This window comes from Ustilago hordei (genome assembly GCF_900519145.1).
Source record: "Ustilago hordei strain Uho2 genome assembly, contig: UHO2_contig_02, whole genome shotgun sequence".
In the NCBI taxonomy this organism is placed as follows: Eukaryota; Fungi; Basidiomycota; class Ustilaginomycetes; order Ustilaginales; family Ustilaginaceae; genus Ustilago; species Ustilago hordei.
Window position 1 is genome coordinate 1,284,503 of NW_024545252.1, and position 13,770 is coordinate 1,298,272.

Here is a 13,770-nt window from a genome sequence, read left to right on the forward strand (position 1 = left end):
CGGCGACTATCAAGTTGCGCAGTGACAGCAGGTGGCGTTCGTTGTATATACTATCGTAGGTTTCGGCTGACCTCTGTGGACACTCCGTTCAGGGGTAGCTCGGCACGATCAATATCAATGTGTAGATTATGATGACACCAAGGTCTGGTGTGAGTGTTGATGATGATGAGGTTGATGGTGTTGGTGATAAGGTTGGTGAATGTCGATGATAATGAGGTTGATGGTGTTGGTGATAAGGTTGGTGGCGTCAACACGAGTGTCCAATGTGTTGACTGATGCTTGAGGTGATCCCTGGACCGCAGTGGACTACTGCCTTCGGTTCTATCTTGATCCAGACTGCTAACCTGCTATGGGCGCCTTCAGACATCAGGTAGTGGTGATACAACACATGCACTACAATGAGGAGCAACCTTGATAGATTGCTGCTATGCTGACTGAAACTAATATATACTTATGCTGAAGTGATAACTAGTTATGATGATGTGTAGAGTGGATGAGGATCCGCTTGACCTTTGGTGATGAGAAAGCATGGTTATATACCTCTTCACAGCATTGCCAGCGATGCTGCTCCTGCTCTCTCTCCAGAGAGTACCTTCTTCATCGAGTACTGTTCAGGGGGCCTCTCCTGCTTGCTTGGTACCCCTGTGCCTCTTGAGCTGTGTCGACTCCTTCGACACTGCTCCTCCTCCTTGCTATCCTGCTTGCTTGGCACTCTTGTGCCTCCTGAGTGGTGTCGACTCCTTCGACTCTTGTCTCTCTCGCCCCTGAGTGGTAACCATCTGCATGCTCCTTGAGCTTGGTCCTCTTCGTGGCTGTGCCTGCTCCTTGAGCTTGGTCCTCCTTTGCATGTGAGTCTGTAGGAGTCCATGGTCTCCATGGAGACTGCACTACGACCATGCTCTCTACTGGTATCGACTAGATCTTCGATACCTGTGCTCCTTCCATATGAACCAGTGACCCTCCTGCTTCTTGAGCATCCAGGCCCATGACAGGATCCTCATCCACTCTACTCACCATACAACTAGTCAATACTTTAGAAACATAAGTACTCATTAGTTTTCAGTCAGCATAGCAGCAATCTATCAAGGTTGCTCCTCATTGTAGTGCATGTGTTGTATCACCACTACCTGATGTCCGAAGGTGCCCCATAGCAGGTTAGCAGTCCAGATATAGATAGAACCGAAGGCAGTAGTCCACTGCAGTCTGGGGATCACCTCAAGCATCAGTCAACACACTGGACACTTGTGTTGACACCACCAACCTTATCACCAACACCATCAACCTCATTATCATCAACACTCACACCAGACCTTGGTGTCAACATAACCTATGCATTGATATTGATCATGCCGAGCTACCCCTGAATGGAGTGTCCACAGAGGTCAGCCGAAACCTATGATAGTATATACAATGAATGCCACCCACTGTCACTGCACAACTTGATAGTCACCGAACGACTAGCTCGTTGAGACAGATACCGAGACAATAGCTGTCACACAGTTTGATAGTCACCGAGTATCTCGACAGACCGACCTGGGTTTCAGGCGCGAGACCCCTGACACCTTCTATGACTGTTCTTGCTTGAATATGTTTTAACTGACAGTTATCAAGGATTTCAACTGACCACTGGGGACACTATGTCCAGAGGTAGCTCAGCACAATCAAGGTCCAATAGTTTAGCTGAGGTGGCACCAAGGTCTGATGCTAATGTGATTGCTTTGACACAAGTGTCCAGTGTGTCGATGAGTACCGCCTTTGGTGTTGATCATTTCTGGGCCGCAGCATGAACCGCCTTCGGATGGTGTCAATGAGCGGTGATACAACACACGTGCTACAATAGAAGCAATGCTATGTGATTGCAACTTGTTGATGGAAAACTACTAAGTATACTTATGCTGAAGTGATAACTAGTAATGTGTAAGGTGTAGAGTGGATGGGGATCCACTCAGCTACTATGACGAGGAGGTATGGTTTTATACCTTGTTGCAGTGTTGCCTGCGACTCTGCTCTGGCTCTCCCTCTCCAGGGAGTACCCTCTTCATTGAGCACTGCTCCTCTCATTCCTTCTTGGTTGAGGAGGACCAATCTGTCACTTCACCATTGACAGGGGTTGCCCCCATATCATCCTAGTGGCAGTGTGCACCCTTTCATCTACCTCCTGACACTGGTGCCCATCAGCTTGCATCAACTTCATCATTGTGCAAGGCACCTACTTTCTCCTGTGGCAACCTCCCCCTTATTTGTTGCCCTCCTCTTGCTGCATCGGCAATAGAGGTATCCTGGGACTGATTCCTGTGAGGTCTGTAGTGTCAGCGGTCGCGCGCCCAAAACCTGATATCTGTAATAGAGACATGTCTATTACAAATCCTGTCAAGATATGTGACAATGCTTGATGTATTACTGTTCTTGTCAAGATATGTAGTAGAGACATCTCTATCACTTTTCTCACCTGGAGATGTAGTAGTGGTTTTGCTATTGCAGGTTTTGACTAACCACTGTGGACACTCCATCCAGAGGTAGCTTGGCATGATCAGTGTAAGCGGTCGCGCGCCAGAGACTAGTGTCAGGGGTCTCGCGCCTGAAACCCAGGTCAGTCTGTCGAGATACTCGGTGACTATCAAACTGTGCAACAGCTATTGTCTCGGTATCGGTGACTATCAAGTTGTGCAGTGACAGCAGGTGGCGTTCGTTGTATATACTATCGTAGGTTTCGGCTGACCTCTGTGGACACTCCATTCAGGGGTAGCTCGGCATGATCAATATCAATGTTATGATGACACCAAGGTCTGGTGTGAGTGTTGATGATGATGAGGTTGATGGTGTTGGTGATGAGATTGGTGATGTCGATGATAATGAGGTTGATGGTGTTGGTGATAAGGTTGGTGGCGTCAACACAAGTGTCCAGTGTGTTGACTTGATGCTTGAAGTGATCCCCGGACCGCAGTGGACTACTGCCTTCGGTTCTATCTTGATCTGGACTGCTAACCTGCTATGGGTGCCTTCGGACGTCAGGTAGTGGTGATACAACACACACACTATGATGAGGAGCAACCTTGATAGATTGCTGCTATGTGTCAGGGGTCTCGCGCCTGAAACCCAGGTCGGTCTGTCGAGATACTCGGTGACTATTAAACTGTGTGACAGCTATTGTCTCGGTATCGGTGACTATCAAGTTGTGCAGTGACAGCAGGTGGCGTTTGTTGTATATACTATCGTAGGTTTCGGCTGACCTCTGTGGACACTCCGTTCAGGGGTAGCTCGGCACGATCAATATCAGTGTTATGATGACACCAAGGTCTGGTGTGGGTGTTGATGATGATGAGGTTGATGGTGTTGGTGATGAGATTGGTGATGTCGATGATAATGAGGTTGATGGTGTTGATGATAGATTGGTGATGTCAATGATAGTGAGGTTGATGGTGTTGGTGATAAGGTTGGTGGCGTCAACACGAGTGTCCAGTGTGTTGACTTGATGCTTTGAAGTGATCCCCGGACCGCAGTGGACTACTGCCTTCGGTTCTATCTATATCCGGACCGCTAACCTGCTATGGGCGCCTTCGGACGTCAGGTAGTGGTGATACAACACACACACTACAATGAGGAGCAACCTTGATAGATTGCTGCTATGCTGACTGTAACTAATGAGTACTTGTGTTTCTAAAGTATTGACTAGTTGTATGGTGAGTAGAGTGGATGGGGATCCACTCGACCTATGATGATGAGAAAGCATGGTTATATACCTCTTCACAGCATTGCCAGCGATGCTGCTCCTGCTCTCTCTCCAGAGAGTACCTTCTTCATCGAGTACTGCTCAGGGGCCTCTCCTGCTTGGCACCCCTGTGCCTCTTGTCGACACTGCTCCTCCTCCTCATGACCTGGTGTCGACTCCTTCGACACTGCTCCTCCTCCTTTGATCAGTGACAGTTCCTTTGGCTCTTGTCTCTCGAGCCCCTGAGTGGTAACCATCTGCATGCTCCTTGAGCTTGGTCCTCTTCGTGGCTGTGCCTGCTCCTTGAGCTTGGTCCTCCTCGTGGCTGTGCCTGCTCCTTGAGCTTGGTCCTCCTCGTGGCTGTGCTTGGCCCTCCTTTGCATGTGAGTCCATAGGAGTCCATGGTCTCCATGGAGACTGCACTACGACCATGCTCTCTACTGGTGTCGACTAGGTCTTCGATACCTGTGCTCCTTCCATATGAACCAGTGACCCTCCTGCTTCTTGAGCATCCAGGCCCATGACACTATGCTGACTGAAACTAATGTATACTTATGCTGAAGTGATAACTAGTTATATGGTGAGTAGAGTGGATGAGGATCCACTCAACCTATGATGATGAGAAAGCATGGTTATATACCTCTACTCAGCATCGCCAGCGATGCTGCTCCTGCTCTCTCTCTCCAGAGAGTACCTTCTTCATCGAGTACTGCTCAGGGGCCTCTCCTGCTTGGCACCCCTGTGCCTCTTGAGCTGTGTCGACTCCTTCGACACTGCTCCTCCTCCTCATGACCTGATGTCAACTCCTTCGACACTGGTCCTCCCCCTCATGACCTGGTGTTGACTCCTTCGACACTGCTCCTCCTCCTCATGACCTGGTGTTGACTCCTTCGACACTGCTCCTCCTCCTTTGATCAGTGACAGTTCCTTTGGCTCTTGTCTCTCGAGCCCCTGAGTGGTAACCATCTGCATGCTCCTTGAGCTTGGTCCTCTTTGTGGCTGTGCCTGCTCCTTGAGCTTGGTCCTCCTCGTGGCTGTGCTTGGCCCTCCTTTGCATGTGAGTCCATAGGAGTCCATGGTCTCCATGGAGACTGCACTACGACCATGCTCTCTACTGGTGTCGACTAGGTCTTCGATACCTGTGCTCCTTCCATATGAACCAGTGACCCTCCTGCTTCTTGAGCATCCAGGCCCATGACACTATGCTGACTGAAACTAATGTATACTTATGCTGAAGTGATAACTAGTTATATGGTGAGTAGAGTGGATGAGGATCCACTCAACCTATGATGATGAGAAAGCATGGTTATATACCTCTACTCAGCATCGCCAGCGATGCTGCTCCTGCTCTCTCTCTCCAGAGAGTACCTTCTTCATCGAGTACTGCTCAGGGGCCTCTCCTGCTTGGCACCCCTGTGCCTCTTGAGCTGTGTCGACTCCTTCGACACTGCTCCTCCTCCTCATGACCTGATGTCAACTCCTTCGACACTGGTCCTCCCCCTCATGACCTGGTGTTGACTCCTTCGACACTGCTCCTCCTCCTCATGACCTGGTGTTGACTCCTTCGACACTGCTCCTCCTCCTTTGATCAGTGACAGTTCCTTTGGCTCTTGTCTCTCGAGCCCCTGAGTGGTAACCATCTGCATGCTCCTTGAGCTTGGTCCTCTTTGTGGCTGTGCCTGCTCCTTGAGCTTGGTCCTCCTCGTGGCTGTGCTTGGCCCTCCTTTGCATGTGAGTCCATAGGAGTCCATGGTCTCCATGGAGACTGCACTATGACCATGCTCTCTACTGATCTCGACTAGATCTTCGATACCTGTGCTCCTTCCATATGAACCCGTGACCCTCCTGCTTCTTGAGCATCCAGGCCCATGACAACTAGCTGGGGTTGATTGAGTAAGGACTACTCAATATGATTCGCCTAAACGTAACCAAGCGTCGTCGCCTAGTAGTCTCGACTGACCGCCTTGAACACTCCATACAGAGGTTGCACGGCACAGACATTGTTTGTTGGTGAGTGCATGATACACCCTCCCCTACAGTACAAGTGTTCGTAGTACTGTTGATAATGCTCTTGGATGTTGTCTGGACTGCGATATGCCAATCGCCTACAGAGGACATGAGTTACTGGACCACTGGTGTGAAACACCACCTACAATAACTGACTGGACTGCTGGTGTCAAGCAACACTGCCTACAGCAAGGAACTGGACTGCTGGTGTTGAAGAACACCACCTACAGTAATGAACTGGACTGCTAGTGTGAAGAACACTGCCTACAGTTGTCAACTAACAGTGATACAACACACACATTGAGAGTCGTTGCAAGAGCACTGCTATTGCAAAGATATGTAACCTAGTAAGTATAGAGTAAGTAGTTGAGTTTCAGAGTGGATGCCAGTCCACTCGAATGCTATGGTAGAAAGAGAGTATTTATACATTTGATTGGTGTTTTCCCTCGACACCTATCCTGCTCCTCTTGAGGGGCCTTTGTCCCCTGTTAGGCACTGCCTTGCCCTGCTGGCATCATCCCCTTTGATACTGCGCTCCTACCATTTTGCTCAGCATAAGGGTTATGCAACACTGCCCTCTTGCCTTCATGCTCTCCTTCTGTCTGATGTGTGATGCCCCCTTTTGACTTAATCTTGTGAATCCCCTTTTGAACCTCGTGACCATACCCCCTGGTCATGTGGTCACGTCGGCTCAGTTCCATCTCGACTTGTTCAGATCAGCCGACTAGTTGAAGCATGCTGATTCGACTGACTCCGACATCGGCACAGCTCCAAATACTTGTTCGGATCGGCTGGCTAGTTGAAGCGTGCTGATCCGACTGATTCTGACATTGGCACAGCTCCGAATACCTGTTCAGATCAGCCGATTAGTTGAGGCATGCCGATCCAACTGCCTCCGTCATTGGCATAGCTCTGAGTATTTGTTTGGATCGGCCAACTCATTGAAGCATACTGGTCTGGCTGACTCCATCCAATCCCATGAGATCGATCTGGATTCCCAGGGTTCGATCAATCTCGTAAATCATGTGTGCTGCCAACCCGATTAATCTCATTGATCCCCAATGGTTGTCGACTCTGATCAATCTGGTGCACCCTCCATATGTTGATCTTCTGCACACCCTTCATATACTGCTCCATTATGTGACATTATCATAACTGCCGCTGATCATTTGGTGCACTCTCTTGCGCAGGCCAGCTGTCCCTGTGACATTACCCCCCCTTCCAGAGCTGAGCTCCGTCGAGGTTATATAAGCCCTCCTTCATCTTTCTTTTCATCCCCTCTTTCTTCTCCTCTTACCATATCATGCAACCGATATCCCTCTACTTGGTATGCCCCATCTTCATCGTTCTTGTCCTTTGAGGACTTCCCCTTCACCTCCTACTGCAATGGTCGAGGTTTCTAACAACGACCCTGCCCCTCAGAGTCCGACTTCTTCTATCCAGACTCCCCCATTGCCTAGTCCGACTTCTTCTATCCAGACTCCCCCATTGCCTACATCTTCCCTTCCTGACAACTCGGCCTTCCCGAGCCTGGCTGCTTCCTTGCTTTCCCTCTGCTCCTCCCTTGGGCATGTGTACAGACCCAATCCTTCATTCCTTGACCTGGAACACCCCACGACTTCTTCCTCCGACCATCATGATGCTGTGGAAGTAGACTTGGCATGTACTCCAGCCCCTCCTTCCCTTGATCGTCATGTACCTACCAATGGTGAGATAGCTGGTTGGTCTGAAGGATTGGTGGTGTCTAGGCTGGTGGTAAAAATCGCTACTGGGGACTATCCTCCAGAGTGGGAGGTAGGTAGAGGTTCTTCGACCGAACGGCGACTGCACTGTCTGGCCATGCTTTGAATGACCGAGGGTTGTATTCCCTGGCCTAGCTGGCAATGTGCCCGGTGTGCTAGTCTTAGTCTCCCATAAGTAATCTTTTGTACACCATTCTCTTTCTTACTGCCAATGCTAACCCCCCTTTTTTAGTTGTTTTCCTTCTGCATTTGTCAACCCCTTCATCCCTTACAGTCATGTTCCTCGCACCTGCACTCATTGCCACCTTGGCAACTTGTCACATTGTGAATGGACAATTCCCGTTTCTCCAGACATGGAGTACCTTGGTGATGGTCCCCCCAACAGGCAGCCTCAGGGTGCTCACCTGGCAGAGTGTGCACATCTGACTGTGACCAATGGTTATGGTCCGGGATTTGTTCATGCCAATGATCGAGTGACTGACCCTGACACCTCCGATGAATGGATATTTGCCATCGGTGTTCTCTGGCGCTTGCCTAACCGAGCGATGGCATTCCCAATCATTTGGATTCTCTTCTTGTACCTTGATTGTCATGATAAGTTGCGCTCAGAGCATCGACCTCATGAGTCTGTCACGGTACCTGGCGAGAATGCTGATTTCCTCTTCTGAGGATGCTGGGTTCATCCTCCTCTCATTCCTACTCGTGAATGCGACATGTAACGACGTGTTTGTATCTACCCCCAATTCAATTTTCTTTTTGCTCCTTTTTTCTCTAAAGCCTGTGTCTCTTTTTTGTTGAAGTTTTTGTGTTGCTTTTTGTTGAAACTTATAGTCGTCGTCCCCCCGCCAATTCCTCATACTCCTGGATGAGGGTTGGGCAATCAAGAAGGTCGATCGACTCCCATGATGCTGCTTCTTCTGGGTACCCTCGCCAGAGTACCCTGTATTTGATCTTGTGATTACGAACTCGTTTGTCCAGTAAGGCCTCAACCTTGAATTCGAGGTCCTCCTCTGGTAACAGTGGCTCTACTGGAATCTGCATGCGGTGTGGAAGTGTGCTCGTCCTGGCCGGCTCCAACATTGATACATGAAAAACGTCATGGACTCGGAGGTTTACTGGTAGACTGATTTGATATGCCCTTCTACCAACCCTTTCTTTGATCAGGTATGGGCCTGCAAACCTTGTGTCCAACTTTGGGGTTGGTCATCTTGTCTTCCAGTTTCTTCGATTGATGTACACTAGGTTGCCCACTTTGAATTCAATATCTTTCTGTTTGCAGTTGTATTGGTTAACCGCCCGACTCTGAGCTATGAATCTCCGATAGAAGTTTGCGAAGCCTAGGAAACACTGGATGTCATGGATCAACTCCAGCATTGGCCATTCTGTAACTGTTCACACCTTCTCCAGATCCATTTCTATCCCCATGGGTTTTATGATATACCCCAAGAATTTGATGGTGTCCGTGTGAAACTCACATTTCGACAGCTTGGCAAATAGTCGATGCTTCTTCAAGTGTGACAGGATCTCGATGACATGCATGATATGTTCCTCTTTCATGTCACTAAAGATTAGGAAGTCATCCAGGTACACCACCATGAATATTCTGATGATATTGCAGAAGATGTGGTTGATAAATGACTGGAAATGGGCAGGAGCATTAGCTAGGCCAAAAGGCATTACCAAATACTCATAAAGACCCAGCTGGGTACCAAATGCTGTCTTCCACTCGTCTCCATCTGCAATATGGATAAGGTTATATGCAGCTCTGAGATCCAGTTTCAAATATATCCTTGCCTTGCGTAGGAGGAACAACTGTTCATCGATGAGTGGTAATGGTGCTCGATTCTTGACTGTGATTTCATTCAAGCCCCTGTAATCAATGCAGAGTCGCAATCCTCCATCTTTTTTAGGTACGAAGAGTACTGGTGATCTTGCAGGGCTCTTCGATGGCCGTATGAAACCTTTGGCTAGGTTTTCATCAAGGTACTTGTGGAGTTCGGCCATTTCCTTTGGTCCCTTGAGATATAATGGTCCTTGAGGGGGCTTACTATTTTCAGCCAGTTCAAGCTGTAGATCATTCTCCATGTGTGGTGGTAGCTTGTCTGCTTCCACCTCATTGAACACCTCTCATAGATGTTGGTATGGTTCCGGTATGTCCTTGATCATAACCAGTTTATCCACTTCTACCTCCATTTCTACCCCTCAATCAGCTCCAGTAGGCACAAATCCAAATGCCAGAAGGGATGAGGGCAGAGTGTCTAGCAGCATGAACCCAATAGGGCCATCCTCCAGAGCTGCTTGGATCAATCTTTCTGCTGATACGAACTCATGTCCATGAAGTTTTATAGACTTATAGTTCTTATCAGGGGGATCCTTTTTGTTTTTCTTCGGGGGCACCTGTCATGGGGCTCCTGACTCTTCTGGTTGGTCCTTCTGAGCTTGGGTCTTGAATTCGAGTTGGCCAGTATCCCACTGGATCATTGGTCTCAACCTTTTCAATTCTGAGAAACCCAGAATGAGGTCATACTCAGTGGTGTCAGCTACTGATGCCTCCACCACCCCTAGTACATGTTTTCCAATAACTACCTGCACTGTAGCAGAGCTGTTAATGGCGAGTTTGTGTCCAGTGACACCATGTACGGTTCGTGTTTTTGTTGGTTTTGTGTTTAAGTGGTACTTGCTGACAAAAGATTCTGAAACTATGGATAAGCCTGTGCCTGTGTCGGCAAGTATTTGGGCCAGGTGATCTTGGATTGTACCCATTAACTCGAGCACTGCCTTGCTTGTGTTAGTGGAGAAACAAACAGAACAATCTTGATATGTACAAATGGATGGCGACCAAGGTTGTAGGGCGATGCATGCCATCAGGGCATCGTCCCACTGACATTTCCCTCCTTGTCCTCCTCATAATTGCTCTCTGCCTCATCGGTGAGAGATAACTGAGCGAGCTCGAGGCTGGCTTGCTTGACTGAATATGCATCTTGTGGTTCTTCTTCAGTCATGCTTTCCTCCTCAGGAGTTGATTCTCCCTTGGGGGCATCTTCTAAGGTCACCATGACTTTTGGACCATTAGGTCTGGTTGTCATTGGTATGGGAGGTTTTCTAGTAGGACAATCCCTTGCCCAATGTCCTGTGCCTCTGCACACATGACAAGTGTTGCTGTCCTGAGGGTTAGCCTCCCTTGGCTTCTGGGCTTGTAACAGGTGAGGAGGCAGGGGATGATTACCAAATTGGTATGAAGTACCTGCAGTTACAGGTCCAGGTTGTCGGGCCTGTGGAATTGCTGATGTTGTTGCTCGTGTGACTGGGTTCATGCGAGACATAAGTACGCTGGGATATCTTGAGGCAGAATGTTGCATCACCATTCGTTGACAATCAATGTCCTCTACCTCTCAATACCATTCCCAAATACTTGTAGGTGGGTTTCACTCGAACTTCTCCTGAAGACCACAGGTGAGGGTACTTCAGAATAAGTCAATAACCAAGTCCCTGTCCTCCATATTGACTTGCCCTTCAAGGTCTCTGAACCATTCAACATGTCAAGTAGCTGCACCAGGTGTGTCAGTTGTGAGTCACATGTTGAGTAGCTTGTTGTAAGCTTCGATTCTCGAATTGTGGGGGTTGTATTGTTCGGTCAAGCATTGTCTGAAATAATGCCAGTCATGGAACAATCTCCCTTGTCGGTCACGATCAATTCATATCTTGGATGTCCACCATTCACAAGCATTCCCTTCCAACTGGGACCCTGTGTGATGGATCATGCTCTTGTGGTCATAGACTCGATTGAATGCGAACCATGTTTCAGCTTTGATCAGGAAGATCTCCACATCCCTCGGATTGAACTTTGGGAAAGGGGTGGAAAGTGGTTTAGACTGACCAGGAGAAGGCTCCCCCATGTTCTTGACGTCATATTCAGTGTCCCTAGGTATTCCTTCATAGGGCTGACTGTACCTCGGCCCAGTAGGGGTCGCATACTTCTCATAGTTCGAATATGATTGCGTGTTTTGACCTAGGAATGACCCTGTCCTGTGTGGTCTGGGTGCTGGGTTGGGTTTGAATGACTCCTCGTTGGTAGTCTCCTCAGACTGACTGTTGCTCCTGACGAGGGCTTCCAATGACTCCAACCTTTGCACGAAACGATTGGTAACTGTCCGATTCATTGATAGGAGCTTCTCCATTCTTTCCTCGGACCTTTCCATTAATCTCTGCAGCTCCTCGAACCTATCCTTGGTGTCAGGCTCCATCATGTTGTCATGGGGCACAACTTGAATGATCCACTCTAATGTAAGCAGTCATGCGCCAGAGACTAGCTGGGGTTGATTGAGTAAGGACTACTCAATATGATTCGCCTAAACATAACCAAGCGTCATTGCCTAGTAGTCTTGACTGACCACCTTGAACACTCCATTCAGAGGTTGCATGGCACAGACATTGTTTGTTGGTGAGTGCGTGATACACCCTCCCCTACAGTACAAGTGTTTGTAGTACTGTTGATAATGCTCTTGGACGTCGTCTGGACCGCGATATGCCAATCGCCTACAGAGGACGTGAGTTACTTGACCGCTGGTGTGAAACACTGCCTACAATAACCAACTGGACTGCTGGTGTCGAGCAACACTGCCTACAGCAAGGAACTGGACTGCTGGTGTTGAAGAACACTGCCTACAGTAATGAACTGGACCGCTAGTGTGAAGAACACTGCCTACAGTTGTCGACTAATGGTGATACAACACACACGTTGAGAGTCGTTGCAAGAGCACTGCTATTGCAAAGATATGTAACCTAGTAAGTATAGAGTAAGTAGTTGAGTTTCAGAGTGGATGCCAGTCCACTCGAATGCTATGGTAGAAAGAGAGTATTTATACATTCGATCAGTGTTTTCCCTTGACACCTATCCTGCTCCTCTTGAGGGGCCTTTGTCCCCTGTTAGGCACTGCCTTGCCCTGCTGGCATCATCCCCTTTGATACTGTGCTCCTACCATTTTGCTCGGCACAAGGGTTATGCAACACTGCCCTCTCACCTTCATGCTCTCCTTCTGTCTGATGTGTGATGCCCCCTTTCGGCATGGCCCCCTTTTGACTTAATCTTGTGAATCCCCTTTTGAACCTTGTGACCATACCCCCTGGTCATGTGGTCACATCAGCTCAGTTCCATCTCGACTTGTTCGGATTGGCTGACTAGTTGAAGTGTGCTGATTCGACTGACTCCGACATTGGCACAGCTCCGAATACTTGTTTGGATTGGCTGACTAGTTGAAGCGTGCTGATCCGACTGACTCCATCATCGGCACAGCTCTGAATACTTGCTCGGATCGGCCAGCTAGTTGAAGCATGCTGATCCGACTGATTCTGACATTGGCACAGCTCCGAATACCTGTTCAGATCAGCCGATTAGTTGAGGCATGCTGATCCGACTGCCTCCATCATTGGCATAGCTCTGAGTATTTGTTTGGATCGGCCGACTCATTGAAGCGTACTGGTCCGGCTGACTCCATCCAATCCCATGAGATCGATCTGGATTCCCAGGGTTTGATCAATCTCGTAAATCATGTGTGCTGCCAACCTGATTAATCTTGTTGATCCCCAATGGTTGTCGACTCTGATCAATCTGGTGCACCCTTCATATGTTGATCTTCTGTGCACCCTTCATATACTGCTCCGTTACACGACATTATCATAACTGCCGCTGATCATTTGGCGCACTCTCTTGTGCAGGCCAGCCGTCCCTGTGACAATCAGTAGCTGCTAGGAACTGGTACTAACACCAAGGTCTGGTGTGATTGAGATTGTTGATGTTGCCAACATGAGTGTCCAGTGTGTCAACTGAATGCTTGAGGTGATCCCCAGACTGCAGTGGACAACTGCCTTCAGTTCTATTGTTATCCGGACTGCTGGTTTGCTATGAACTGCCTTCAGACATCAGTGAGCAGTGATACAACACATGTGCTACAATGGAAGCAATCGACTTGATTGCAACTTCACTGACTGAACTAATGTATACTTATGCTTTAAAGTGATAACTAGTTATGTATGGTGTAGAGTGGATAGCAATCCACTCACTTGCTGTGGCAGGGGACATGGTTATATACCTTTCATGTAGCATTGCCCATGACACTGCTCCTCCTCCTTGTCCCCCTTATGCTCCCCATCCACCTTGCAATGCTCCTCATTGGCACCACTTCCTTGTCCCTTGTGGATGAATGGGCCTCCCACTGCCTCCTCTCTGTCAGGGGTCAGCCCCACCTCATCTGGGTGGCAACTTGCCCCTTCTCATTACTCCCTGTTGTCAGTGCCCACCTGCTGGTGCCAACT